The sequence below is a fragment of the Arachis ipaensis genome, chromosome B10 (genome assembly GCF_059453495.1).
Source record: "Arachis ipaensis isolate K30076 ecotype BB chromosome B10, ASM5945349v1, whole genome shotgun sequence".
NCBI lineage: Eukaryota > Viridiplantae > Streptophyta > Magnoliopsida > Fabales > Fabaceae > Arachis > Arachis ipaensis.
In genome coordinates, this window is record NC_142435.1 from 130,659,422 (window position 1) to 130,671,031 (window position 11,610).

General features: G+C 35.0%; 1 non-coding gene across 1 annotated transcript; it reads right to left on the reverse strand.

The window, feature by feature from the left end:
• Positions 1 to 8,792: 8,792 nt before the first annotated feature.
• Positions 8,793 to 8,896, reverse strand: LOC148581729 (small nucleolar RNA R71). Its single transcript, XR_015899370.1, has one exon. It is a non-coding gene; the product is annotated as a small nucleolar RNA R71 (small nucleolar RNA).
• Between the last annotated feature and the right edge of the window lie 2,714 nt (positions 8,897 to 11,610).

Below are 11,610 nucleotides of genomic sequence, written 5' to 3' on the forward strand. Positions count from 1 at the left end.
GTTGGTTGATAAAAGGGGCAAGAATTTAAATGACAAGGAAAGTAAATCAAGCAAATAACTAAAGAAAGCAAGTAATAAAGAGAGACATTCATGGCAAGGATTGAGATCATAGGCTTTCTATCCTAGTCATACAATGATTAATTCATCTTATCTAGTCAACTCCAACATTAGAAGAAGGTGGAAGTTATCTTCCATGAGAGAAAGTCAAACAAGATTAATCAATCATATCACAATAATAAACAAGAATTTATCTTATTACGTCATCCCCGACGATGGAGGAAGGTATCATGTTATTCTCATACTCGGAGAAAGTCTAATAAGACTAGCTAATCTCAATCCAAAAGTCCTAATCAACTTACTAATTAAATTAGCAAAAGATTAGCGTCAATGAAAACAATATTAGCTAACAACTCTAGGTCACCAACATAGGTTGGGTTTTCATGACTCAAGATCACCTAATTACTCTTTCCAAGGCAAGAATGCTCAAAATCTACTCTAACATCCAACCAAGTATTTTGTCAAACACTTGGTAGGTGTATAAGGAAAGCATGATAAATTTGCAAGAATAGTAAAATTTACCAACTACAAATTGCAAGGAAAAAAGATCAACAACTCAAATCAACAATAAAAGAACATCAAACATTAAATTGCATTAAGAGTAAATCAAATCCAACAAGAGCATCCATGAACATAAAAGAGAAATTAACATGAAAACTAAGAGAATCAAGTAGTAGGAACAAGGAATCATAAAAGAAACAAGATGAAAACATGTAATTGAACCTAGATCTAGAAGAGATTAACCTAACCTAACCTAATTCTAGAGAGAAGAGGGAGCTTCTCTCTCTAGAAACTAACCTACATGATGCTAAGTTACAAACAATTGCTCCCCCCTTTGCTTGGACTTCAATTCTGCATAAAATAAACTCAGAAACAAGTTGGATTTGGGCTGGACAGCTCAGAAATCGCCCCCAGCATTTTGCCTTTAAGTGGGCCATGTAAGAGTACTGGCGCGTGCGCGCCATGTGCGCGTGCGCGTCTATGGGCGAGACCACTTTTGCGCGTGCGCGTCCTTCGATGCATTCCCAATATTTGTTTCTTCATGTATTCTCCCTTTTGTATGCTTTTCTACTCATTTCTTCTATCCAATACTTGCCTTATAAACCTGAAATCACTCAACACACATATCAAGGCATCGAATGGGATTTAAGTGAATCAAAATTACCAATTTAAGGCCTAAAAAGCATGTTTTTACACTTAAGCAAAATTCAAGGGAGAATTACAAAACCATGCTATTTCATTGAATAAATTTGGGAAAAGGTGGTAAAATCCCCCAAAATAAGCACAAGTTAAATCACGAAATCGGGGTTTATCAGCGGGCTAGCATTTTGAACCCATCTTAGTTGGCGGGGCAGGTTGCGGCGGGCCGACCCGCTTTGCCACCCATAATAGTTACATTAAGATGAATGTTGTTGGATCATTCTATGGTAGTAATAATCATACAACTTGTGGAAAAATCTTTTGAGACCACCTTGTGAGGTTCATAAAAGCTTTCTCCTATAATATTAGAAGTTGCTCCATAACTCATGCTGAGATTTAGGGGTCAATTGAAAACTTTCAAATTGCTGTTGCAAATGAGCTTTAAAATCTTGTTGTTGAATCAGATTCTTTAGTAGCAATTAGCTTGATCAGAAGTGGTTACGCTTCCTCACACCTCTACTACTCTCTTATTGTTATTGAAGATGTTAGAATCCATGCAGGCCATATCTGAAATTTAAGCTAGCACCACACTTTGTGAGAAGCCAATTGTGTTGCTGATTTATTAGCCAAGAAAGCTTAAGATTTTTCCTATGGTTTCCATATTTTTGATATTCCAACTCCTCATTTACACCATGCCCTGGCCTTGATGCTATGGAAACCCTCAAGTTGAGAGAAATTGTTTAGTTTGTTCCCCTGAGTACGGAAATACGTACTTTCTATTATTTTTCTTTTTTCTATTTTCTCTTTGAGGTCTCAACCCTCGATGTCTACCAAAAAAAAATAAAATAAAAAATAATTAAATTTTTACATAATAACAAAACACTAATAATCTTAATCAGTTAAATTTAATATAGGGTTAAATACGATTTTAGTCTCTAAAGTATAGGTCGAAAAATTTTTTCATCCTCAACTTTTTTTGAATACAAAATCATCCCTAAGGTTTAAAATCAAGTTTTAAAATCGTCATTTTTATTTAAATCTTAAAATTTTAGACCAAATTATCCATAACAAAAAAAATTATAAAATTAAAAAAATAAGAGAAAGAGTGTTTCTACTCCTGCGAAGGGAGAAGGGAAAAAGAAGAAGAGGGAAGAGAAGAAGAAGAAGAAGCTATCCACGATCTACCTCTGCCTCCGCTTCCGCCGTAAAAAATTTAAAACCAAGTTAAACTTTAGAGACAATTTTAAAACTAAGTTAAACCTTGGGGATCATTTTGTATGTAAAAAAAAAGTTAGGGACAAAAAAAATTTTCGACCTATATCTTAGAGACCAAAATCGTACGTAATCCTTTAATATATATTAATATTCAATTAAATTGAACAGTGACAATTAAGAATAATTAATATTTATATTAAATTTATCATAAAAACAATTTTCAGTTACAAATATTCATGGTGTATATAACACTTCATCTTCTTAAATATGTTGAGTAACATTTTTGCAATTATTACTAGATATCACACTCACTCATATGAAAATTTCCAAAAGATCTCCAAGTAAGTTTAACTTTGGTACAATAACATCTACTTATTAGGTATATATTCAAATATATCATATTAATAAAGTTCATTTGTAATTTTATATTATATTTTTTGTATTTTTATTATCAATTATTTTTAAGTCCATGTGATTCATTCATAAAAAGCATCACACCAGCAAATAATTAACTTATTTATCTAAAATTGATTATATTGAACAAATTAATTCAACATTTAACCAATTTAAATTGATTTAATATAGCACTTTTAAATTTATACTACTGTATAGTATAATTAATTCAACTTTCTATACATCAAGCGCTTCTTAATCTAATTCCACATAATTACAATACCTAATGAAAAACATAATCATTCTTAATTGATCCTGTTTATATATATATATAAACATTCTCTCTATGAGAGTATGTGAAAATACTAGCCAATTAATTATTGAAATTAACAAATTCATTAACAATTTCTTTAAACATAGGTGGCTAAAGGGAGATAAAAAAAAAACGTAAAAGATGTGGCTAAAAAGGGACACTGGTGTCGTGAAATTAGTTGATTTTTCTTTAAAAAAGTGGTAACTAAAATGAGGTAAGTATTGATGGTAGATGAGTAGTTAGACACTTAGACCTGTGCATGTATACATGTCAAATGAGACAACTACATCTACATGCATTAAAATTGAAGATATTAGTATAAATTGATATGTGTTTAAGAGTTGACATTTTAAAACTTAAGTAGTAGAATAATAATCTTGTCACGTTTAAAGATTTGAATATTAAAAGAATTATACTATGTTGGTGAACAACAAAAAGATTAAGAGTTAGTCCCAAAAATAATAGTACTAAAATGGCAGCAATTTATATGGTTTATTAGACTAAATCAGGATAGTAAGAGACCCAATAGTATTTTTCAAGACTAATGAAAGACACAAATTTAGTAATTATTTTTGAATTTATATAGTCTCTTTTTTAATTTATTTTATTGTTAAGATTTGTTAGAATATTTAATTTAATTCTGATTTATTTATTATTATTTTTAAAAATTTTAAATTTAAATCAATCTGATCTAATTTAATAAGATCAAATATGATTTAAATTAAGTTATCTTATCTTTAAGAGATTTAAAATAAGTTATATTATCTTATCTTTTAAGATAATCCGTTATGGGTCTATTTAAACACTTTTTGTGAGATAATTTACAGAATTTTTGATGAATAATAATTTTTAATTTCTTTATGCACGTTTTTATTGTGTGATCAAGTGAAGTGAATGATTTACTTTGCTTGTTATATGAAGAAAATTGAAGGATTCAATTTAAGGTAATTCTGTATGTTAGTTTCATTCAATTTTCACCCTTTGATCTAGGTTGTTAAGGACAAGTTTTTTGAAGGTCTAGTAGGGAATCCCTTCCAGTGACCTAAAGTGTAGTAGAAAAATCATTTTCTTCTATCAGATCTATATCTATCCTTTTGTGCTTTTGTTGTGTGTCTTTTCTTATTCCTTCTAATTTCGTTCGTATCTTCTTATCATCTGGTATCAGTTACAAGTTGTAGGTAAATTTTTATTTATCTACACGTTCTAGAATTCTTGTTTAGTCTCTTTGTTTTATTTTCTATTTCTGCAATTTTACTTTAAAACACATTAAAAAAATTCTAAAAAAAATCTTCATGTAGTTTCTTTGTTTTTTTTTTATGTCTGTAATTTTAACTTACTGAATTCATAAAAAAACACACAAAAAAGAGAAAAATTTTGAAAAAAAAATAGAAGAAATAATACTCTTGAAGTGCAAAAAAAAATAAAAAAAAGAGGAGGAGAATATCATACAATTAACAATGTTGTTGATTTTAATTTTCAAGAATCCAAAATTTGAAATTCGTTTTAAATTATTATGAGATATCAATTGAAATTAAAAATTCTTCCAATGTCTCTATAACTCCAGAAACGTATTTATCTTTGTTTTGTGTCATTTATCATATATCTGATTATTATTTTTTGTCAAATTTAAAATTTTTATTATTAAGTTTATCTTAGTTTAGTCTCTCTATTCTTTGATTTCTTACGTGTAACTTGTTAAAGCAATTTAAGAATGGAGAAAGGCAATAGTGTGGTAAGCTCAAAAGAGGATAAAAGTCACAAATTGAGTGCAAATATAAGTGACCTAATTCGAGTTATATACGTGAGAAGAGCTTTGTGAGAAAGGGTTTTAGGTTGCAAATTCTTGTATTTAAAGGAAGGAATGATGTTAAAGCTTATTTCAAATGAAAAACGAATGTAGAGTCTGATGGTAATTAGTGGCTAAGAGAAGGGGGTTGAATCTTAGCCCCCTTTTTTGCTGTGTGTAACTTTCTGCCTTTTAAGATAGCTTCGGGAGATATTTCTACTTTTTTTCTCATAACAAGTCACGAGACATTTTTCTTTTGTCTCGTAACCGGTTAGGAGATATTTTTCAATTTTGTCTCCTACGCAACAGAATCAGAAATGGAGTAGAAGAGAAAGAGAGAATCACATCCAGAAGTATCCTAGTTCAACTGCTAAGTGCAATGCAGCCTACATCCAGTCTCCATCACAACAGTGACAGAATTTTACTATAATCAACTGATTACATACACAAATTCTTCCCTAGGAACTACCCATTCCTATCCGGGACAAGTCCAGAATCTATCCCCAAAACTGAACTTGACTTGGTCACCAAGCTTTCAATTGCAAAATGCTAACCCAACTTGTAAGAAAATCCCCACAGGATCATGAAACACAACACAGATGTACAAAGAAACTCTTAGACATCTATGGCTTTTTCTTTAATTTTGCACTCTCTGCCTTTTTTCTCTCACTGGCTTTTTCTTACAAACCTCACTCTGTTTGTCTTTTTCACCATGAGACTCAAACAGACAAAACTAAAGAAAAGAATACAAAATAAAACCCATTGAAGGAAAAGAACTCTGTAAGCATATGGTAGCTATGAGAACTCTGTGTTTTTCTCTCCTTGTCTCAACCCTTGGCCGTTCACCCTTATTATAGAAGGAGAAGCTTCCAAGGTTGAAACCGGTTCAACCAAGCCACCAGCATCTTCTCCATCACACAAGGCCGGTTCGGATAGAGAGAAGAGAGAGGTAAACCGAAAGTAAATTGATGCCAGGGCATCTTAGGCTAGTTTCACTATCCTTTTTCCTTGTTTTTAATAGGTTTTATGCACTTTCTTGAGTTATAAGTAAGAAAATTGGGTACAAATTCATGCATACTTAGATTCATCCAATTGTGATTAATTTGATGCAATTTCATGAGAATTCTGTTATAATTACTTGTGTGCTAAGAATGATGAGAATTCTCATGACCTTAGCAAGGCTTTGATGCATGTATTGGTTGATGATAGGTGAAAGAAAGCATGGAGGAAGGATGAAGAAGAAGCAGCGTTGGTGGCCACGTTGGACCACCAACGTTGCCTCCAACGTTGGAAGAAAAACAGAGTAAGACTCTACATGAATAAGTGATGCTCATGTTGGAGGGAGCGTTGGACATCCAACGTTACCCCCAATGTGGTAATAAAAGAATTCAATCTTGGAGCTAAATGAATTTTGAGTGACGCGTACGGGTCTACAACGCGTACGCATGAAAAAGCAAAATCTCTGTATCCACGTGTACGCGTGAAAAAGTAAAATCTCTGTATCCACGCGTACGCGTGGGTCACGCGTACGCATGTTACATGAACGTTGGAGTCCAACGTTACCTCAAACGCTAGCCTCCAACGTCCGCGATAAAGAACCCAGGATTTGGATTTGAAAAACTTGAATCGACGCATACGTGTCAGTGATGCGTACGCGTGGATGGGGAAAAAGGGCAATTCATGCGTGAGCGTGGTGCACGCGTAAGCGTGAATCAGAAAAATCACAGACTTCACGCTTAAGCGTGAAGCACGCGTACGCGTGGGAAAGCAGAACGTTGGCCCTCCAACGTTGAGTCAAACGCCAATGACAGCAAAGTATCTGATTTTTCTGGTTTTTTTCTGAATGGCGTTTGAGTCAACGTTGGCCATCAAACATTGACTCCAACGTGAGGCATCAGAATTCACAATTCAAACAGATCTCTTCTCAACAGCAAGGGAAACCAATTGGAGAAACTTCAACCCAATTTGATCAAGGCCAAAAGCCCAATTCAGAGATTGAAGATCAATGGAAGAAAGTGTATAAATAGCTTAGAATTTAAGTTAGAAAGGACTTTTTCACTTTTCACTTTTCAGTACCATTTTAGTTTTCTGCAATTCTTTAATTTCGAGAATGCATCTTCCAATTGTAATTTCCATTTTGAGAGCTATGAACAACTAAACCCCATTCATTGGGTTAGGGAGCTCTGTGTAATTCAATGGATCAATAGTAAATTTTCATTCATCTTCTTCTTTCTTTTCTCTTGATTTTGCTCGAAAGCTTTCGTTCTTCATCCAATTGGATAGTTATCTTGGGAAAGAAGCTATTCATAATTGGATCTCTTCGAAATCTTGGAAGAGGAATGAGGAGATCATGCTAGAAATGCTTTCTCACATTGGATTAGATTGGGGTTTGGATGGATATAGTGACATGTAATCCTACCAACACTTTGATCTATGAATTTGTGTGGTATAATCAGTGACCAGACTTCATCTCTTCCCATGAGCACTTAAATCAAGGAATTGGGCAATTGTTCATGCTTAGAGAGATTGGTGAGCCAAGGAATTAGGATCCAATCATTTAAGATTGCCAAGGAGATCAATGAATGCATTGATTGCGGAAGGGATGAAAATGAATTTGATCCAGAGAATTATACATCTCCTAAACCCAATGATTTTCCCATCTCTGATCTACCCATTCTATTTACATTCTGCTTCTTTAATTTCTTGTTAAATCCCCGTTACCTTTTAATTTCTTGCAATTTAAGTTTCTGTTCTTTATTTCCAGCAATTTAATTTTCTGTCATTTAATTTCTTACAATTTAAGTTTCCCGCCAATTTTTACTTTCTGCAATTTCCAATTGAATTCCGATTTCGCTCAACTAGCATAATTCTCCAATTAACATTGCTCAATCTACCAATCCCTGTGGGATTCGACCTCACTCTACAGTGAGTTTTTACTTGACGATAATCTGATGCACTTGCCGGAAGAAAATTTGTTGAGAGGCAAGTTTTTTTTATGAATCAAGTTTATGGCGCCGTTGCCGGGGATTGATTTTGTATTGACAATTACTAAATTGAAGGATAACTAGATTGAGCACTTTACTTTTCCATTTGATTAATTGAATTTTAATTTCAGTTGTGAATTTTTATTCTCTGCAATTTTCTGTTAGTTAATTCTCTTTAATTTTACCTTACTTCTTTACTTTCCAGCAAAGCTAACCCACTAACTCATTAACTGTTTGATTAATTACCTCAATTGTTATAACCACCCTTTTAATTAATTGTGAATTCTTGCTGGTTGCTGTTTGTTGTGCTACTTGTATGACAGATAGGAGAAAGGAAACCTCAACCTCATTTGATAGTGAACCGGAAAGAACCTTCCTGAGATTAAGGAGGGAAGCAAGAGGAAAAAGAGTTGTTGGTGCAGAAGAAGAGGATGAATACTTTGATATAACCATGGAGGATGATATGGAAAACCATCACGAAGGAGAGGTGAACAATCATGCCAGAAGAGGTGGAGCTAACCTTGCTGGACAAGAGAGGAGAGTTCTGGGATCATACATCAATCCAAATCCAGGAAATTGTGGTAGCAGCATTCAAAGGCCAACTATCCATGCTAATAATTTTGAATTGAAGCCTCAGCTTATAACTCTTGTCCAGAACAACTGTTCTGTTGGAGGAAGTACCCAAGAGGATCCTAATGAGCATCTCACTAAATTCCAAAGGATATGTGACACAGTTAAATCTAATGGTGTTCATCCTGACACCTATAGATTGCTACTATTTCCATTTTCTTTGAGGGGCAAAGCATCAAAATGGATGGAGTCATTTCCGAAGGAAAGCTTGACCACCTAGGAAGATGTAATGAATAGGTTCTTAACAAGGTTCTACCCTCCACAAAGAGTAAACATGTTAAGAACTAAAGTGCAAACTTTCAGACAACAGGATGGTGAGACTCTATATGAAGCCTGGGAGAGATTCAAGGATTTGACAAGGAAATACCCCCCTAACATGTTTAATGAGTGGGTGCAAATCCATATCTTCTATGAAGGGCTGAGTCATGAATCAAAGAAGGTTGTAAACCACTCATCTGGAGGTTCCCTCAACAAGAAGAAGACCATTGAAGAAGCCATTGATGTTATAGAGACAGTGGCTGACAATGAGTACTTTTATGCCTCAGATAGGAGCAACAACAGGGGAGTCTTGGAATTAAACCACATGGATGCAATCCTGGCCCAGAATAAGATGATCATCAAGCAACTAGCTGAATTGACCAAGCAAACTGAGAAGAATCAGGCTGCAACTATCCACACTCAACCATCATCCCTAGAAGAATTAGAGACAGAAGAAGGAGTTAACTGGGAGGAAGCTAATTACCTTGGAAATTCATCCAGGCAAGCTAATGATCCATACTCTAAAACCTATAACTCTGGTTGGAGGAACCACCCAAACTTTGGGTGGGGGAACTAACAAAACCAACGCCAAGACCACAGAGCCCATAATCCTAACCAGTATAACAACTCCACTCACCAAAACTCCAACCAAAGACCATACCAGACCACACAAAACACTTATTCACAACCACCATATCAAAATTACAACAACCACTCTCAACACTCCAATTCCAACCAACCATTACCACATGATGATGACAGAATGGCCAAGATGGAAGCTATGCTTGCAAACCTTAGCAAAGAGTGTGAAGACATGAAAAAATTCAGGAAAGAAGTGAGAGGTAATATAAAAAGCCGAGGGGAGGTTCTTAAGAATCTCGAATCTCAGGTAGGACATCTTGCACAACAGACTCCAAAGTCCACTGATAATTTTTCAAGTGATACAGAGAAAAATTCAAAAGGAGAAATGAAGAAGGTAAGGTGGGAAGAATGCAAGTCAATCAATCTAAGCAGTGAAGAAGGTCTGAAGGAAGAATGCTCCAGACACTCAGAGCATGATGAAGGAGAGTCAAGGAAGAATGTAAGGGAGATAGAAGAAATGGCTAGCCCTGAACAGAGGAACGAACAAAAAGAGAAAGAATCCCTCAAGCCTTTTGTGCCACAAGTACCATTTCCACAGAGACTCAAGGGAATTGAGAAAGACAGGTCATATTCAAGATTCCTAGACATGTTTGCATCCCTCAATGTCAACATCCCCTTCATCAAAATTCTCCAACAGATGCCAACATACATCAAGTCATGAAAGAACTATTGACCAAGAACGGAACCTTAAAAGGGGGACAGACAGTGATAATGAACAAGGAATGTAGTGCCATCATCAAGAAATACATACTCATGAAGAAAAAAGATCCAGGGAGCTTTCATATTCCATGTGCCATAGGAGAGACAAAAATTGACAGAGGATTCTATGACTTAGGGGCTAGCATAAATGTGATGCCTCTATCTCTTATGAAGAAGTTGCAAATCAATGAGTTGAGATCCACGGATGTAATCATCTAATTGGCAGATAAAACTCAGAAGCAGGCCGAAGGAGTAGTTGAAAATGTATTTGTGAAAGTAGGAAACTACTTCCTCCCCACTGACTTTGTTGTTATGGACATGGAGGAAAGTTACCTTCATTCCATTATTCTGGGGAGACCATTTCTAGCCACTGCTAGAGCCTTGATAGATGTGGAACAAGAAAAGTTAATCCTGAGAATACATGATGAACACCTCACCTTCCATGTGTTCAAACCTACATCTGAGTCTGAGCCAGAACCTAAAGAGTCAAAGAATGATCACAGCAACATGTGCACAAAGGGAAGCAACAGTAAATCAGCAGCTGAACCACTGAAACAGTCTTTGGTGAACAAGCAAGAAATTCAAGAGATACAGCAACCAGGAGAACTCAAGAAATAACTGAAGCCACAAGAGTTGAGAGGAGCAGCTAACAAGGAACTTCCTAACACAATACTCATTGGAGCACCACTGGAAGAAGAGGAAAAAGTTGTGAAGAAATTGTCAAGGCGATGGAGAAATAAAAAGATTCCTACAGAGGGTTTTTTCCCTAGAGACAAGGTGATATCAGCCCACCAGCCACCAACCCTACCCCATCTTCCAACCATTCCATCTCAATTACCTCAAGTGTTCACCATTAGAAAGGTCCTCTCCCTAGAGCATGTAGAAATCATTAAAGAATCAAGTGGAGACCGCTTCACTGTAAGGGGAGAAGACCTAAGGCACTACAATCCACCATGACAAAGACCAACCGTCAAGCTAGTGACTCTAAAGAAGCGCTCCATGAGAGGCAGCCCATGATTTAGATTCGTTGTTTTTAATACTTCAGTATGAATAATAATTGTTGCTCTAACATGAATTCAAGCTCGCATAGACAATTTTGACAACTATCCATGCTATGGTGAAGCATATGATCCAATTCTAAGTTTGGTGTGCCTACAGGCACACTAAGATACCTTTCAAAAATAATGATCATATTGCCATGTTAACATATCTTTCCTGGAATATATAGCCAAACATTAAGTTTGGTGTTCTATATATTGCAGGAACAAATCATGAGAGTCAAAGTTCTTTTGAGTCTTAAAAGTCATGAAAGTGCAACCATGTTAATAAATTTTAGTTCATGTTTAGAAATAGAAAAAATAAAGTGTTATCATAATGGTCCAACCAAAAGTGACAATAATCCCGTGAGATTTCAATGATAATACTTGGAGGAAGTAACACTTTGAACATATAGCCAAACACTAAGTTTGGTGTCCTCCAAGAATATATAAAAT